Here is a 17175-nt window from a genome sequence, read left to right as displayed (position 1 = left end):
ATAATAATAATAATAATTTTAATAATAATAATAACAATAGTAATAATAATAACAACATTAATAATTAAACGCTGCTCCAATTGAAGTAGAAAAACTAAATGAATTAATTTAATTTGCTAATAGCACTTGGAAAAAAACTATGGAAAAGTTGTCTTTTGCCAAATACTACAGGTCACACATCACAATAAGGGTTATTAGTTAATGGTAATTAATGCATTTACTAACATGAACAAACAATGAACAATACATCTACTATTTGTTCATTTTAGTTAACGTTAGTTAATTAAAATTCAGTAGTTCATTGTTAGTTTGTTAACTCATGGCGCATTAACTAATGTTAACAAGCATGGACTTGGATGTTAATAATGTATTAGTAAATGTTCAATTATGATTAATAAATGCTGTACATGTGTTGTTTATAATTAGTTCATGTTAGTAAATGCATTAAGTAATGAACCTTGTTGCAAAGTGTTACCATACTACATGTTGGATAAACTAAAGTAAATGGACTAAACTCCACAAAATCAGACATATCTAAATAACCTTAACTATGTAGAACCAGTGTTTATGACTGAATAATGTTTAGTCAAATATTAGTATTCACCAAAGAATGTGCTTAAAGTGAAAAAAGAGAAGGTACATAGAGTCAGTTTAACTGGGTGAACGTGAGGACCAAAGACTATAGAATACACAAGACATGTCACTCACATAGTTTGGAATGGGGAAAAGTGTAATGATCAGTAAGGATAATTAAGTCCTGCATATTAGTACAGGAGCCAATCATCGATCACTATCGACTGACGTTTCTCTGCGTGAGAAGCTGGGACCAGATGTGTGCTTTTATGACAGTTTTTGTGGTAAACAGACACACTGGAATCTCAGAAAATACTCCAGTCAAACTCACATCACATGACGGCAACTATTCAAACACCCAAAAAAATTGTAAACAAAGAGTTGCTGCCATTTCTGGCGCCATCAAGACCAAGTTGTAAATTACTTCAGAAGACCAGCATAATCCGACAAAGCTTTGGCCATGGCCATAAATGAGCATGGCCATAAATGAGGTTGGTGTCGTGATCTTGTTCTTTTCGAGTGTGCATGCGCATGTTTGGGCAAACTGAAAATATGCAATTTTGATTTGAACGTTTAAAGCTAAACAGTTTTTCTTAATTTTACTGGTGATTGCAAATATGTAATGTAATTGTAAACTTGGCAAACAGTTTTGGAGAGTTTGATGTTTCCCCATTCAGACAGAATGCCTGAGCATACTGCCCAAGAGGTGTTTCAAAGATGGCCACTGAGTGAAAGAGACTTTTGTGAGGACTAATTTTGCCATCTTCAGTAATTTTTCTGCCTGAAAAAGAAACAGGAAACTTGTATCTTGAAATCTTGTGGATAAGCTAAGCAGTGCAAAAACTGTGTAAGACACATTAAGTGTACTCTAGTGCACACATAAGACCTCAAGTATGCTAAAATATTTATACTGGACCAGTATGCTTATTGGTCCTTAAACAACATATAAACCAATCAGATGACACATGAAAATTTGATCAACCAATCATTTCCCTCAGCTTATGGTAAGAATAGAAAATGCAGTGAATACCCAACATCATATCTATATCTTATATCATCTCCTCTACAATAATGTAGCTTTCTCAGCAAACTAATGGATTTTACATGTTCATATGCAGCAAGGCCACTGAATTGTGATAGAGGTCAGCGAGTCTGTGGTATGTTCTGAAAGAGATTAGATCCAGACATGTGCTTGGTTATTTTGGACATGTGCAGATGTAGGAATAAGCATTAATGCCAGCTCCGCATTTGCAATCTCGGGAGCCTGGAGCTTTATCAGAAAACCTCTTTGCAATTTAGAGGCTCTTCACGGACAGAAACCTATCTGAACGCGACTCAAGCAACCTAATGTCTGTGAAGCAATGAATATTCAGGCTCATGCTCCACTTCCCTTTCTTTCTGGCGGGAAAAGGCATTAAAGCTTGGGGCTTGCAAAGACACTCATTACTAGTGTCGCAAAGCCAGTTGCACACTTATACTCAAACAAACAGTTGTCATTTGATGGGTTAACTATAATTAATTATAGTGCGATATAATAATAATGAAGAAGATGATGATCATAATAAGAAAATTGTGGAAATGAAAGAGAAATAGTATGCAATGCATAAACTGTGGAAATTGTATCCATTCATTTTTTATCAGTCAGTTAGAAGAAAGCAAATAAAAAACAAGCATACAGAGGAATCAAAATTAGAATACAAATTGTAAACATTTTGAGAAATAATGCAATCTTTGTTCACAAAGAAAGGAGGTGGTAAGGTACTGTCACCTCACAGCAAGAAGGTTGCTGGTTTGAGTCCCGGCTGAGCCAGTTGGCATTTCTGTGTGGAGTTTGTATGTTTTCCCGTGTTCACATGGGTTTCCTTCGGGTTCTTCGGTTTCCCCCACAGTCCAAAGACATGTGGTATAAGCAGAGATGGGGAGTAATGAAGTCCAAATACTTTGTTACTGTACTTAAGTAGATTTTTTCTGCTATCAGTACTTTACTATTTATTTACTAACTTCCAAATTTTACTCCTTTCCTTTTTTTTCATAAATATCTTTACTTTCTTCTCCTTACATTTTTAAATCAGGCTCGTTACTTTCATTTTCATGTGTTTGGTGGGGCGATCTATATTATTTCTTGTCATTGCACAATTTGAGCGCCTTTTTGATGCAGTCAGTCTACTTTTGTCTATGTTCTTGCTTAAAAAAAACTCTCAAAACTTAATTTTGTGGCATAATTGATGAGTATTTTTCTGATTTTGTGGATTTCTCGTCCGCCATTAACAGTCCTCATCCGTTTCCTGTGCAGCACATGCGAGTTGCTATGGTAACTACACATGTTTGGGAGAAGCACACTTTTTTTCGAACTGGAATTACCTGTGCTGTTCAACGAAAAATAATGCACATCCTCAAGCAAATCAGAATCAAGAATTTCAAAAGACCATGGAATAAGTTAATTGAATGAACTAATTTGGCATTAAACATATGCTGGAATAGTTGGTGATTCATTCTGCTGTGGTGACCTGAAATTGAGATTAAACTGAAGGAAAGTGAAGGAATGAATGAATGAATGAATGAATGAATGAATGAATGAATGAATGAATGAATGAATGAATGAATGAATGAACGAATTTGAAAAAAATTCGGTTGAGGTTGTACATGCTAGTTGACAAAGGTTTTACAAAAACTACTGTGCTGCTCTGTTGTGGTCTTGATCTGCTCTCTTTTAGTCTCTTCCGTGGCTTAATGACTGTTGAGGGATTTTTAACTACTAGTCACTGAGGATTTTCCAGAGATTTTCAATTAAACATGTTTCTCATCAGGCTTAAATAAATTAAACTTGTATCACTATAGTAAACTTTAGTCCAGTTCTCTGTCAACACAACAAAGGTCTTTTGATTTGTTTTATTTTTTCTCAGCCAGTGAGAGTTTTGGTCAGCGCAGAAAGACTTTCAGCCCAAATTCCCTTAAAGATGCTCTTAAAAGTGAAAATATGTATATACTTTAAAGCTGAACAATATAAGTTCAATAAATGGAAATGACAAACCATGAGTCTCAAACCTCATTGTTTCCTCATTCTCGTTTAAACCATGTGTGTAAAATCCTAGTGAAAAACAGACCAATTCTGAAAAAAACTAAATACAGACTGAGATGTTACATATGAGATCATTACTATACCCCAGAAGCATTTGATTGGCCACAATGTTTCCTAGTGAGATTACAACCCTTATTTTCTAAGTAACATCGGTATTTAACTTCCTTTGTACACTGCATAAGATTTGAGGAACAGTGGGAAGCAGGATGAGCAGGATTCATTTAGAGAAGATAATCCGTTTATTAAGTGCCACCCCAAATAGTAATGTCTGTTAAACTATATTTTGTTAGTTTATTGTATATATTGTGAAATTTGCCACATAGGTTTGTAATGAGGCAACAGAAATGATTGAATATACATCTACTCAGTTTTCTAAAAAAAAAAAAAAAAGAATGTATGATTATTTTGCACATTTGTATTTTAGAATACATCACGCTCTGTGAGCTCCCAAAACATGAGCCTAGAACAGCGTAAGAGTAGAGCTCTTTAATATTCATGATCCTGCCAAATAAGGTAAAAACAGCTTTCATTTTAGGGCCAATTTCAAGGAATATAAAGTGGCTTGTACAACCATTACTGGGTATTTTTTGCACTTATCTAAGGAAGTGGTCCCCAACCTTTTAATCACCATGAACCGCTCAATGCTTGACAATTTTTCTGCGGCCTGGGGGGTGAGTGTACTTACATTGCTAGGCAACCTTCAACCATTTTTTCAGAGGATGACAAGCTGACAATACATTGGTGCAACTCTGATACTAGTTTTATTTATGGAGAAAATCAAAAGGCACTGCAGTGTTTGTCTGAGATAATTAGTCTACCAAAATTGTGTATTCCATACAAAATATGAAGCTGATCAGTCAGTTCTTGTCATGATTCGTTGCATTCTAAGATGTTTTCAACAGGGGGCACCTGGAAGGCACGACTGCGTTGTGTGCGTCGCTGCGTGTGTACAAGACACAAACTTCCATTGAAAATAATGAACTTGTGCATGGAAAAAACACGATATTTGAACAGCCACCCTCATTTGTGATCTCCAGCAGTTTATCTTTTTCTTACACAGACATGCTGGATTCCCCTGATTTGTTGACAAATGGGTAGCGGATTCATTCCTCGGCAGTTCGTTGGTCCTTCACTGGGACTTTTCCCCTTACCAAAGCAACTTCCAAAGATGTCTGTTTCTTACTTGCTGCTTGTGGGTTAAATTTGAAACCAATATGTAACCGAGAGAATACAGTCATTTTTCAAATAAAAGATTGTTCAGACTCAAATAATAAATAAAATGGAAATGATTAATATTTTTTGGTCTGGCCCAGTCCCAATTGATCCATGGACCGATACCAGTCCACAGCCCAGGGGTTGGGGACCAATGATCTAAGGCACATACCTTCTATGTATATATCAGAGAACAATTTAAACAATGTATTAATTCATCGATGGCAGCTTTAAATGTGCAAAAATCTCTGCATGAGAGATACTTATCTATACCCTGCTCATAACTGAACTAATTCCAGCTGCAGTGTTGAACCAACTGACAATTTTTCAGATTACCCTGTCCTCTCCTGTACATGTCTTGGTTGGCCATTAGCCTTTTTGAGGGTATTGAATGAGTTTGTGACATTGTAAAGATGCAATATTCTAGATATTACAGATTTTGAATGACCTGCTTCAGCATGAACCTTTCTCCGGCTTTCATCCGTTTGATCTTCATCTGGACAACTTTCTGTCTGAGAGTTTTAGTCACTTTAGAATGACTGATAGCAACTTTTCAGAGAATTAATAAAATTGACACTAATAAATGGGAGAAATTTTGATCAGTGTTTGTTTTTCTAGTATCTCATTAAAGTTTGTTGTACTTTGCTTCATGCTGTTTGTGCTGATATTCATTACAAAGATGCCCTCGCCCGTGAGATATTGCTTAAATGTGTTCCCGAATCAACCGTTTCGAAACTTGTCATTCAGTCATTTCAAATCCACGTCAAAATAATCTCCCTCTGATTCCATTTCCCATTCAATAGGCCCTCGTGACAGACCTCTGCAACGAAAACTCTCAGAGAAAACATTCTAATCTCTTTCCTCCAGGCCCACAGAAAACAGATTTGTGTTCATTCACCACTGGAAGGTGCGAATATCTGTTCATATCAGAGAGGTTCGTTGTCAGCCTCTGCAGCTTTAAACTCTATCCAGAGCATTGCACACTCACTGAAAATATCTAAACCGGCACTCCATCAAATGTTTTTTAGCCATATCTTTATTTGTATATCCTGCACAAATCGGGTCTTCTGCAAGTTAACTTTGTTTGTTTGCATTCTTTGCTAGAAGCCGTAAGATTAAAAAGTCAATCTTGTGTTCTTATAATTAAATTGCATGAAGTATATAGTCTCACCGTATAATTCCTCTTCCTTAATTGACTGATATTTACATACAAGCTACCAGCTGTCCTAACAGAAGTAAATTAACCTGACAGTGCAGCGTCCCCTTGGAACGCTCTTGGAACAGATTCATTTAATATCCAAGTGTGCAATTCTCACCTGTGCAAAACAACAGCGCAAAGACTGCCAGGGAACTGCTTGATTAAATGCAAATATATTTTAGCGTTTATTGTCGTGGGAGTTGTATCGGATGTGATCAAAACATTCAAAGAAGGGACTTAGTAGAGGGAAAATGTCTTTAACTCGGCTTACGGATATTACAATCAGACCAGAATGAGAGACGCACGGCTGTGTTTTATTTGACAAAACATCTCTCGCTAAATTTATAAATGAATGCAAATTCTATTATAGGGTTCACAAATTACATTGCGTGGTTTAATCAGACTTCAAAACCCCATCATTTTGGGGTGTAATCAGATTGCAACAGGGATATTTACTATGTTAATTGTGAGTGCATTTGTTCATGCAAAATGTATGAGGTGTTTTGGTTATCATTAGGGTTGAGTTACGTAACATTAAAGGCTTAGTCGACCCAAAACTGAAAATTCTCCTATTAATTAATCACCCTTGTGTCGTTCCAATCTATTGAGACTGTCATACACTTTCAGAATCCAAATTAAAATGTTTTAGATGAAATCTGAGAGCTCTCTCATCCTCCATAGACAATGATGGTTCCGAGGTGTTCAATATCCAGAATAGGAACCAAAAACAATAGCCCCTTTGACACATAAAGACCTTTCCGGAAAATTACCGGCAATTTTCCCGAAAGAGATCATGTGTGAACAGGCCCTTTTTGAAAATACTGGTAAATATCTTATGGAAATTTTCTGGGAAGAGAAGTTGTATCATTACCGGTAATTTGCAGGAATGCTGCGCTGTGTGAATGTAGAAGGAAAATTGCCAGAAAAAGCGCATTCATGATTAGAACTGACGTGGATTTTAAGTTGGATCAGTTTTATTTTAATGCTAAACCATCACTGGGTTTGGCATACACTGTAAAACCCAAAAAGTTAAGGTAACTCAAACCATTTAAGGTCAAAAACTAATCCTAATGAGTATTGTGAGCTTAATCTATTTGAGTAAATGAAGCAATTTGAGCACAGTAAAATCCAATAAATGAAGAGAACTTAAGCCAACTGAGTACTGTAAAAGCCAATATGTTAAGGCAACTCAAACCATTTGAGGCAACAGATTGCTACAAAACATTTGAAAAAAAATTAATCTATATGAGTGCTGTGAGCTTATTCCATTTAAGTTGAAGTAATGAGGTATTTAATTGACTCGCTACATACTACACTCATTTCATTTGACAGTTGGGTTTTACAGTGTAGTATGATTCAAAAAAAGAGAAAACATCCAGTGAGCTGCAGTCCTGCGGGTGAAAATGCCTCTAAATCTTTACATTAACAGGCTTTTTTTTCTTCTACTTTTAAAGGATGAAATGTTTATGAGCTGTTCATTAAAAAATCTAGATCATCTCCATAGAGATGTATGCATAAGTGCTGCACTTCACCTTTTTAAGTGAAATGCATACATACCTGTTTTTTTTTTCTTCTTTTTTTTTCTTCAAAGCACAGCAGTATAATAGTCTCTATCTGCTAGTGGCTTGAATTTAAACACCCATCTTTGCCTGTGTCAGCGACATGTTTGGGATGATTCTGGTTGGTCCCCTTGTGTGGATTCAAACTCAGAAGAGGAACCTTAGAATAAGTTCAACTTTTTAGATAGAAGCTTTTTGCTTTCTGAATAGATACTCTCAAAATATGCACAACATCATATAATGTAAATAAGTATAAGAGAAAAAAATTTGAATATGAGAAAAACTTTAATGATTGAAACATCGGTGATGAATTCATACAGGCTCTCCAAAATGTAACAATGACTTGAAAATGATTTCTCAAACAGTTAGGTCAGTGTTCTTACACAATTTACACAACCATACAAACAGACTGTGATTTAACAATTGGATTTCACTTTATCTTGCTTAATGAACTGCATTCAGGTAAAACATTAATTCATAGAAAATACTGCAATTAATTCTGGATTATTGTTATATATCTGTTGGATATAATTAAGGATGTCAAGAAATACCACATGTTGCATATTATAAAAAATAAATTGACTTAAATAGCCTACAAATGTCTTCTTTTTACATTTTGACAAAATCACGTTTTTCTTTTTTTCTAAGATGCATCCAAGATGAAGAGTTCATGTAAATGTTAAATTCCGACACTCATATAGGATCTCTGAAGGTCTCTGCTTTTGCTTGAAGATACATTTCTCTGTCAAACAGATTGCTCATCACAGATAGGGAGTTTTGGTCTTTGGTGACAAGTGACATTGACTGAGTACAAACATTCCCTTCATTTCTCCTATATGTTGACCCTGAGGTCACATAATATGTTGACCTTGAGCTGAACCTGATTCATAAAACGGTGTCCTCAAGTGACTCTAATGTCATCTGGGGCAATTCTTTGCTTCCATTTTTCTTTCACTTTCATCCATTCAGTATAAGCTTCTTCTTTCTCCCAGGGCCTTCATTGTTTCGCTTGTATGGACAGGCAAGATATAATTAAACAATTTGCTAAATTGCACTTCTGGTGCATTGTGTATTACCTATTAATGGAAAATTCAGATAATTTTACCTACTCTGACTTTTGAGTCTTGTTCATTGAGATGATTTTGTTTTTGAGTCCTGTTGTGCAATTTGCCAAAATATAAAAATATTACAAGTTGCTTCCAAACACATCTACAACTAGCCCAAACTCAGATTAAACTACAAACAAGTCATAACTCAAATGCCATAAGAAAGAGAAAATAATCATTCATTGTAGGGATGCTCCGATCAGGATTTTTGCAGCTGATACCAGGTCCTGATTCCTCGTCAGGTTCATTGAACAGTGCAAAAAATACTATCCACAAAACAGACCATATGTCTTCAGTGATTCAATTGGAATATTATCAAGCTACGAGAATCCTTTTGTGTGCACAAAATACAAAAAATAACAACTTTAGTCAACAGTTTCTCCTCCTCAGTGTCAGTATAGGGCGCTCATACTTTCTGCTCATACAGATTTAATTTAATTAAAGAATTAAAAAGATAACCAAATTGTAATATTACTTGAACTATTTAATGTAAATCCTCACAATTAAGGTGAATTCTGAGCAAGTTATGTGACTGTTAATTGCTTTGTGAGCATTTAATACAATTATCTTAGTTCACACGCAAATAAAAAACCCATATTCCATTAATTCTTTAAGCTATTTCCCCCTCTGTACTGTTAAGCAGTCTATATTTACAGCAATATCAGCCTTGAAATGGAAAGGAGCAAAAATGAATATGCTAAATTGTCAACACATAGTATTTTATAGTACGAGCAAGCATGTAATAATTTGATTCAAATTTACAGTCAGGGCAACCTTTAATGCATATTAATATACTACTTTAACTCACTTCACTGAAAAGAATAAGAGTCCTGCACCAGATAAACAGTGCAGCCAGACAGAGCGGGTTCCTTTATGTGGCTAGATGTATTAAATGTAGCCTGCTCTTCAGTTCAGACTCCAGGTTTTCTATAGCGTTCAACTCCTCAGGCTTAAATGGACTTTGCATAGATGATTCATTCTTGGAAACGAAGTGTTCTACCAGGCTCAATAAAATGAAAGCCACTGATTAAATATAATGAAACATAAATGAACATTTCTGTACCTGGAAGTTCCGCATATGTTATGCGTTTAAAAATGTGTTTATAGTTAAAACAAGATATAATTTTGTAGACCTGTAATTCTACTTCTTTTACCCTCAGCCTTCCATTTTATTCTGATTTCCAAGTGCTACTGTTTTATTTTATTTTACTTCAATTTACTTTATTTTATTCTATTGCAACAAATTAACAAAGTTGAAACAATTTAACTTTAGAAATCATCTCCACTTTAAAAAAAATTAGGTATAACTTTATTTTGATTGTCCCTTTAACACATGTTGTTGGATTTAAGTTACGTTGCATCTACATGCCAACTAATTCTCATTAGTTTATAAGTAGACTGTTAGGTTGGGTTTAGGGTTAAGGTTAATGTAAGTTAACACGTATTTGCAAAGTTCCTTATAGTCAGTTAAATGTTTGTTGAAGGAGCAGTATCAACAGATATTAAGCAGACAGTCTACTAATATTCCAATAAGTAGTAACTGGCATCTACTTGCAATGCAACTTTTAGTCAACAAAATGTGCGATAGGGACAACCAAATTAAAGTCTTACCAAAACCGAATGTTAACTTTCAAAATGTTAAAGTATCCTATAAATGTATGTTGTCATGCCTTTTTGATCTAATATTTTATTGTTTAGTTATTTTTTTATTTTGAAGTCTTATCATTCATTTTTAGTATTATTACTTTTGTTCAGTCCATTTAATTACAATTTTATCATTTTAATCCTTTTATCTTAATGTACATTTTCCATGCGCAAAGAGATTGTTAAATTATTTAGATTTTTTATTTTCTTTGTAAATTTTGCGTGTGTGTGTGTGCAACTTGACCTCATGGCAATTCGTAACTTTTTAATTTAGTGTGCGTATGATTTCGTATTGAGTTTGTATGAATTCATAGGATTTCATACAATCTCATTTGTACAATTTAGCTTGATTTGCTCATCCCCTAATGACAGTTGAGTTTATAGGCGGGTTGGGTGCCATGCCTCCTTTTTAAAATTGTACATTTTTGTACGACTGAACTCGTATGAATTAGCCACTAAACAAACAAAACGCTAAAATATACTTTTCCTTATGAGATCAGGTTGGTGTGTGTATGTGCATGTGTGTGTTCAAAGTTCAGCTGTGTGGCAGAATGTCACAATGTAGACCATTCAAATTAACTAAATATAAAACAAAAAATACTAAAAAATGGGTCAAAATTACCCGAGGAGGTGCTTAGGGTGGCAAGATGGCTCAGTGGTTAGCACTGTTGCCTCATAGCAGGAAGGTCACTGGTTCGAGCAATTGATTATAATTTATACCAGGGGTGCCCAACCCTGTTTCTGGAGAGCCACCTTCCTGCAGATTTCAGTTGCTACCCATATCAGACACACCTGAACCAATCAATTTTGGACCTGAACACCACGTGATAATTACAGGCAGGTGTGTCTGATATCGGTAGCAACTGAAATCTGCAGGAAGGTGGCTCTCCAGGAACAGGGTTGGCCACCCCTGGTTTATACTTTTTTGTGTGTCTGTGTATTGTATTGTGACCAATGACTGTAAAAAATATGGACGACGCGACAGCCCCTTTTCCCATTGAACGCATTGAGGGCAAAACGCCTGCTTGACGGGCACAAACTGTCGCAAAAGTCGGCTGAAATTGGAGCCTTGACATGCGCAGAAGGATTGTCTGATGGAGCCAGAGGAGGAGCCGCGAAAATGAGCGGAGTCGAGCTTCCAACCAAACGCTTTATGTAAAATCAACCACGCCCCCCGAACTTCTCACTCGACTGCTGGTGTCTGCACTATAACAAACGCTCACTGATGTAAATAGAAGCACTTACATTAAAAAAAACACAATAATATACGGTTTAAAAACGGTGTGATGTAAGCTGTTAAACTTTAATAAAAGCAATACATGGTGGACTGCATAAATAAACGATCTTTTATACACTCTAGCCTGAATATGAGCACAAATAATATATTCTCTTATTGTTATATTTGTTGTTGGTATTTGTTATCTTCATAGGGGTAGAAATAACAAAATATGAACAATAACATATAAACAACACATACATTTTTAGAAAGGTTTTTATTTTTAATTAGCCATCAACAGAACCCAAAATATAGCCTACACACCATAACGATTTACCATGCGGGAACAATCGTGCGTTTAGAAGATAAATACAGCAAGATTACTAAATATCAACAGGATATTTACACATCCCAACCCTGCAATTAGTCAATTTGTGCAAAAAACTTTGCACTATTAATACAACGTCTATCTGCTGCAACATCACTAGTATATTGTTTATTTATTTTCGCTTGAATTGTTTATTTATTTAATTTTTTTGCCTCCGTTTTCATTTGGTTTATTCGATGCCTTCATTATATCTGGCAACGAGGAATTTACATTCATTTTAATGTTAGCTGGAGTGTTCAAATAAAACGCCAACAGTAAATGATGTAAATAAATAATATCTAACATTACAGCTCTATTAGGTTATATAAGATTCGATTTCAAGAACCTTATAATGATTTATAACAGCAAATTCAGTAGATTACTTAATAACATGCCAAAATTTAAAATGCAGAGACGTCCTGTAAAGCAAGTTCAAATAACCTTACAGGAGATCAACGTGGAGATTATTATTAAGACACAAAGAGAATTACTGCTAACGATCTCCTGTATTTTCCCCGTACTTAAATTGGTTTATTTTATTGTGCAGTTTTATTGTCATTTTCGTATTTCTTAATTCTTGTGCACTACAAAATGTATTCAATTGTATTATTATTTAATACTTGTGCAATCGATACAGGTTTATTGTTATTTATTTTGTCCTTTATTTAAATAATTGCTATGTATGCTGTTTGCATCTTTATTCAAAGGTTAAACTCAGTGATACACTTTGCGTTCACATAGTAGCATGCGTTTGTTGTTATATCAACAAAAATTGTTGTAATAACGTTAACAAATGTGAGGGTTTTATATAATGAAGATTCAATCGCGCCAGCTCCGGGCAGCAGCGCACATAACCTACTCGCGGCGTCGCGGGCTGATTCCGGCTCGCATGCGGCAGCGCCTGCTCGCTCGGCCGCCGCATCTGGCTCAATTGACTCAGGCTGGAATCGGGCAGTGAGTCCAGGCATCCGGAGTAGGTCCAGCAGAGGTAGTCAGTCTGAGGGGTAAGTCTCCGGCAGGCAAGAACTGGCCCCAGTGTATTTTGCTATCTGGGTGGCTAGGCGTGTATTAGCAAACTAATAAAGCCCGAAAAAAGCTCTGACCTTAGCGAATAAAAAGTGTTCCACCAGATCATGTATGTCAGAAACTGTAGTTTACTGCTGAACTCATTTTGTCATAGTAAAATATCACAGAAATTGAGTAATAACACTTTAGTCTTCTGCCGAAGCTCAGACGCCGCGCTTTGAGAAACTGTCAATCACCGCTGTCAATCACGATGACACGCCCAGCATTAAATTACTGCTAAAAACAAACTGTTTACAAAAATAAAGATCTGCACCTATTTCAGCACAATAATCAGTGCCTTAATCGACCAGAACTATCTTTCGGGACATTTTATTGCAAGTGTAATTAATTTTTTTATTTGGGCTCAAGTCTCCTTCATTAACACGGAGGAGGCGGGCTTTATGACTTGTACTGCAGCCAGCCCCCAGGGGGCGATCTAACGGCCGAGACCTTCACTCAAACGCAGGCTTGCGGCACACTTGATTGTGACATGTATTTTTTATTTTGTAACTCTGTCCTATACTGCCTGTCTTGACCAGGACTCCCTGATAGAAGAGATATTGCATCTCAGTGTGTCATTCCTGGTTAAAGAATTTAAATAAATAAACAAGAAATGGGCATAGTGAAGAGGTGTCCATAGGTCCTGGAGGGCCGGTGTCCTGCATAGTTTCACTCCCACTTTGTTCAACACACTTGCCTGGAAGTTTTAGTATACCTAGAAAAAGCTTAATTAGTTGTTTCAGGTGTGTTTAATTGGTGTTGGAACTAAAATTTGCAGGCCACCGGCTTTGGGCCGAGTTTGGGCACACCTGCCGTATGAGTGTGTGTAAATGTGAGATTTGGGTTTTGAAATATTGGGTTGAGCTGGAAGAGCGTCCACTGCATAAAACCTGACAAAATAATTGGTTCATTTCGCTGTGGCAACCCAGATTAACCTTCCTGTCGTGTTCTGGTCAAATCTGACCGATTTACATTTGAAAACACTCATAAATATTGTGTTTTACATTTGATTGCCTCAAGGCATCATCATATCCTCCACACTATGCATTTAAACATAAGTGATGATCACCTCTTTCACTGAATTTTGAGTGTTTTAATCAACAGCGTTACACCTGTGGAGTTCCCGGTCAAAAGTGACCACCGTAAGAAATGAATGGCTAAACAGACTATATTCAACCATCAAACAGAAAACATCCCCATATACACTACCCCAACTCACTCACTCTCTCATACACATTTCAGACTGAGTACACCTCTTTCCCGTGCTTATGTGCTGATTCTCCCATGTGATTACCTCCATGACATGACCATTTTGTAATACATTATCAGTGCCTATTGGTATTTTCACTGCAGCTATTTTATCTCTAATTCTATAAATTCTATTTAAACACTAGTTTGTTTACAGCTAAAGAATGTTTTTTTTAGCAGTTTAAGAGCAGTTAAAAGAGACCAGTCAATTTTGACTGGGAACACTAAATTAATGGGCGAGGTATGAACAGGACAAGAAGGTTAATAAAGGGACTAAGCCAAAAAGTAAATGAATGACTGAATGAGTTGGCGGTTCAATCCGCTGTAGCGACCTCTGATAAATAAGGGACTAATTCGAAGAAAAATGAATGAATGAATGACTTGAGGAGAAGATGAATGTTCAATTATGAATGGCAGCATTAAAATACAAAAACACTACAGTTTCACAAATGTAGAAGTCAATATAAAATTCATTCTGAAAGGTGCAAAACATAACTCTCTGGCAAAGTTGTGTGTGTGTGTGTGTGTTATACAGAGCATCAGCTCTAGACAAAAGTCTGTCACATTGTGAGACAGAAACATATTACCATGACCTCAAGTTCCTGAACACTGGCCTCAGAGAGAATCTCCAGAGATGTTCCAGGAAACCTGAAGGACGCGAGTTAACAGCAGTAAAACTTAAAGCGAAAGAGACAGAACAAAAAAAGTCCAAAATCAAAATGATAACTTTAGTGCCCAAAAAAAGCTCTCATAAATGTACCGTGATCACTTGTATTTCCATATCAGTGAGTGAGGCTGAACCCCTGCAGACTCCAGTCTCCACTTTCACAATCGTTAACAGGCATATAAGACTAAGCCCTCAAATAAATTCCTTAATCTTCTATAATGAATTCTCCAAGCTCTCTTTCACATGTCACAGATGCAGGAGGGGATTGTTCCCAGTGTACATTTTTTTCTGATACGTCAATGCGATGATCAAAAAAATCACTGCATTCAGATTGACAGAAGCGGCACGCGTTAAACATGTTGCTGACACAGGCATTCAGATTAAAGAGTGCGCTTGCAAGAATTTCCATACTGTATGGTGCATGCTGCAGCTCTGAATCTGAAAGCACCTGAGCTGCCGGCACAATTCATTTAGGTATGTTTGAGTCTCTCGGCTGAGGCTTGAGATTAGAGCAATCCAGAGTCGAAGCTGACAGTCTTTTTCTAGCGTTTTCGAATGAAGCCTGCAGCCTACAGTTTCAGGTTGCTCATACATATATAGTTTTATAGGCAAGGAGTGTATATCTATAAAAGGCTTTTGTTGTCAATTGTAAAACACCTTTTATTATTCTTTTTAGCATATTAATATATGTTAGATTTAAATTTGCTTTATTTCTCATGGTCTTGATGGTGAAGTATGCTGTTTCTGTGCTAAAGTGGCACCTAGTGGGGTTAAAAGATACAGCATTTTCTTTTTATTATTAATAAAACATTTGCAAATGCTTACACCTACCACATCCCCTTTTAAGATTGTTTTCTGGCAAGGCTACAAACTTTTTGAAAGATGTTGCCATTTTCGCACGTTTCAGGTTTGGCCAGGGGAGCAAATAAAAGCTTTTCTCCTTTTTTGCCCCTTATTTTAGTAATTCCTGTGTGACTCCAGGCGATACTTCTGGGTTTCTTCCCACCGCAGCCTTGCTTTCACTTTTAAAATGAAGGTCTGAATAAGTTTATTGTCTTGATTACATCTGCATATGTTTTATAGAAGGGACTATTTTGTCACACTGCTCACTTAGTCTTTATGATTGGTGTAATTTTTTGGAATAGCATTATGGGTAATGTAGTTTTTCAGCACAAATTCCTCTTTTAAAAAAATCTAATTTATGGGAGCAGGTGATTTAAAAAGGTATTGACAACCAGTTTATCAGTTATTAACCAAAAATTCCTTATGTTTAAAATGTCGAGTTTTACTTCTTGATCCCGACAGTTGGACTGCTCTCAATGTTTTGGTGAAAGAGATACTTTTCAGAGAAGAAGACCCTTAAATGCCATTCTTATAATAGTCTGTTAACAATTTATATTCATCATTGTTTGACTTTATCTAATGAAGATTTTTAATTGAAACATTATTATTTTACTTTAAAACGAAAGGAAATAGTCTGCAGATTATTCTCACTGAATTAAATGTGTTTAATTTTTGACAGGAGATTCTAATATTACTCTTATTTTCATATATTTAGTTCTGCACAGAAGTATATTAGAGGCTTCAATTCAATTCATGTTTATTTATGTAGCATTTTTACAATGTAGATTGTATCAAAGCTGCTTAACATAGAAGTTCTAGTAAATTGAAACAGCCAGTCCATTTTCTGAGTTTACATCAGTTCCTCGTGGTTTAAATTTCACTGCTGAAAGTCAAAACACTGAAGAGTAAATCTATCAATGTGCAGCTCCACAAGTCCCAAACCAAGCAAGCCAGGGGTGACAGTGGCGAGGAAAAAACTTCAAAAAACCTTGAGAGAAACCAGGCTCAGTTGGGCATGACCATTTCTCCTCTGGCCAAACTTCTTGTGCAGAGCTGCAGTAGGCTACATATTGTTGCAGTAGGCTACATCTCTACATATTGTAGCCTACTTAACATAGTTGTAGAATCTGTGTGTGTGATCTATTTTTTCACCTAAAATATTCTCGCTCTAAAATGTTTGCCAGTTCATGATTTTCATGACACTCTTTTCCTATGGTTATTGAATCTAGCCTGAAGCATACAACTTTTAGCTACTTAAAGTTTGAGGAGTTTCACTCAATAGAGCATTAGAAATGAAAAGAAAATGAAAGAAAAGCAAAACCATAAAACGCCAAGAGGCTTTCATGATGAATACACTCTAATTTAACCTCTATGAATCATTTAAACACCCTTTATTAT

This window comes from Danio rerio, chromosome 3 (assembly GCF_052040795.2).
Source record: "Danio rerio strain M-AB ecotype USA chromosome 3, GRCz13ab, whole genome shotgun sequence".
NCBI lineage: Eukaryota > Metazoa > Chordata > Actinopteri > Cypriniformes > Danionidae > Danio > Danio rerio.
Note: the sequence above shows the minus strand (reverse complement) of the source record.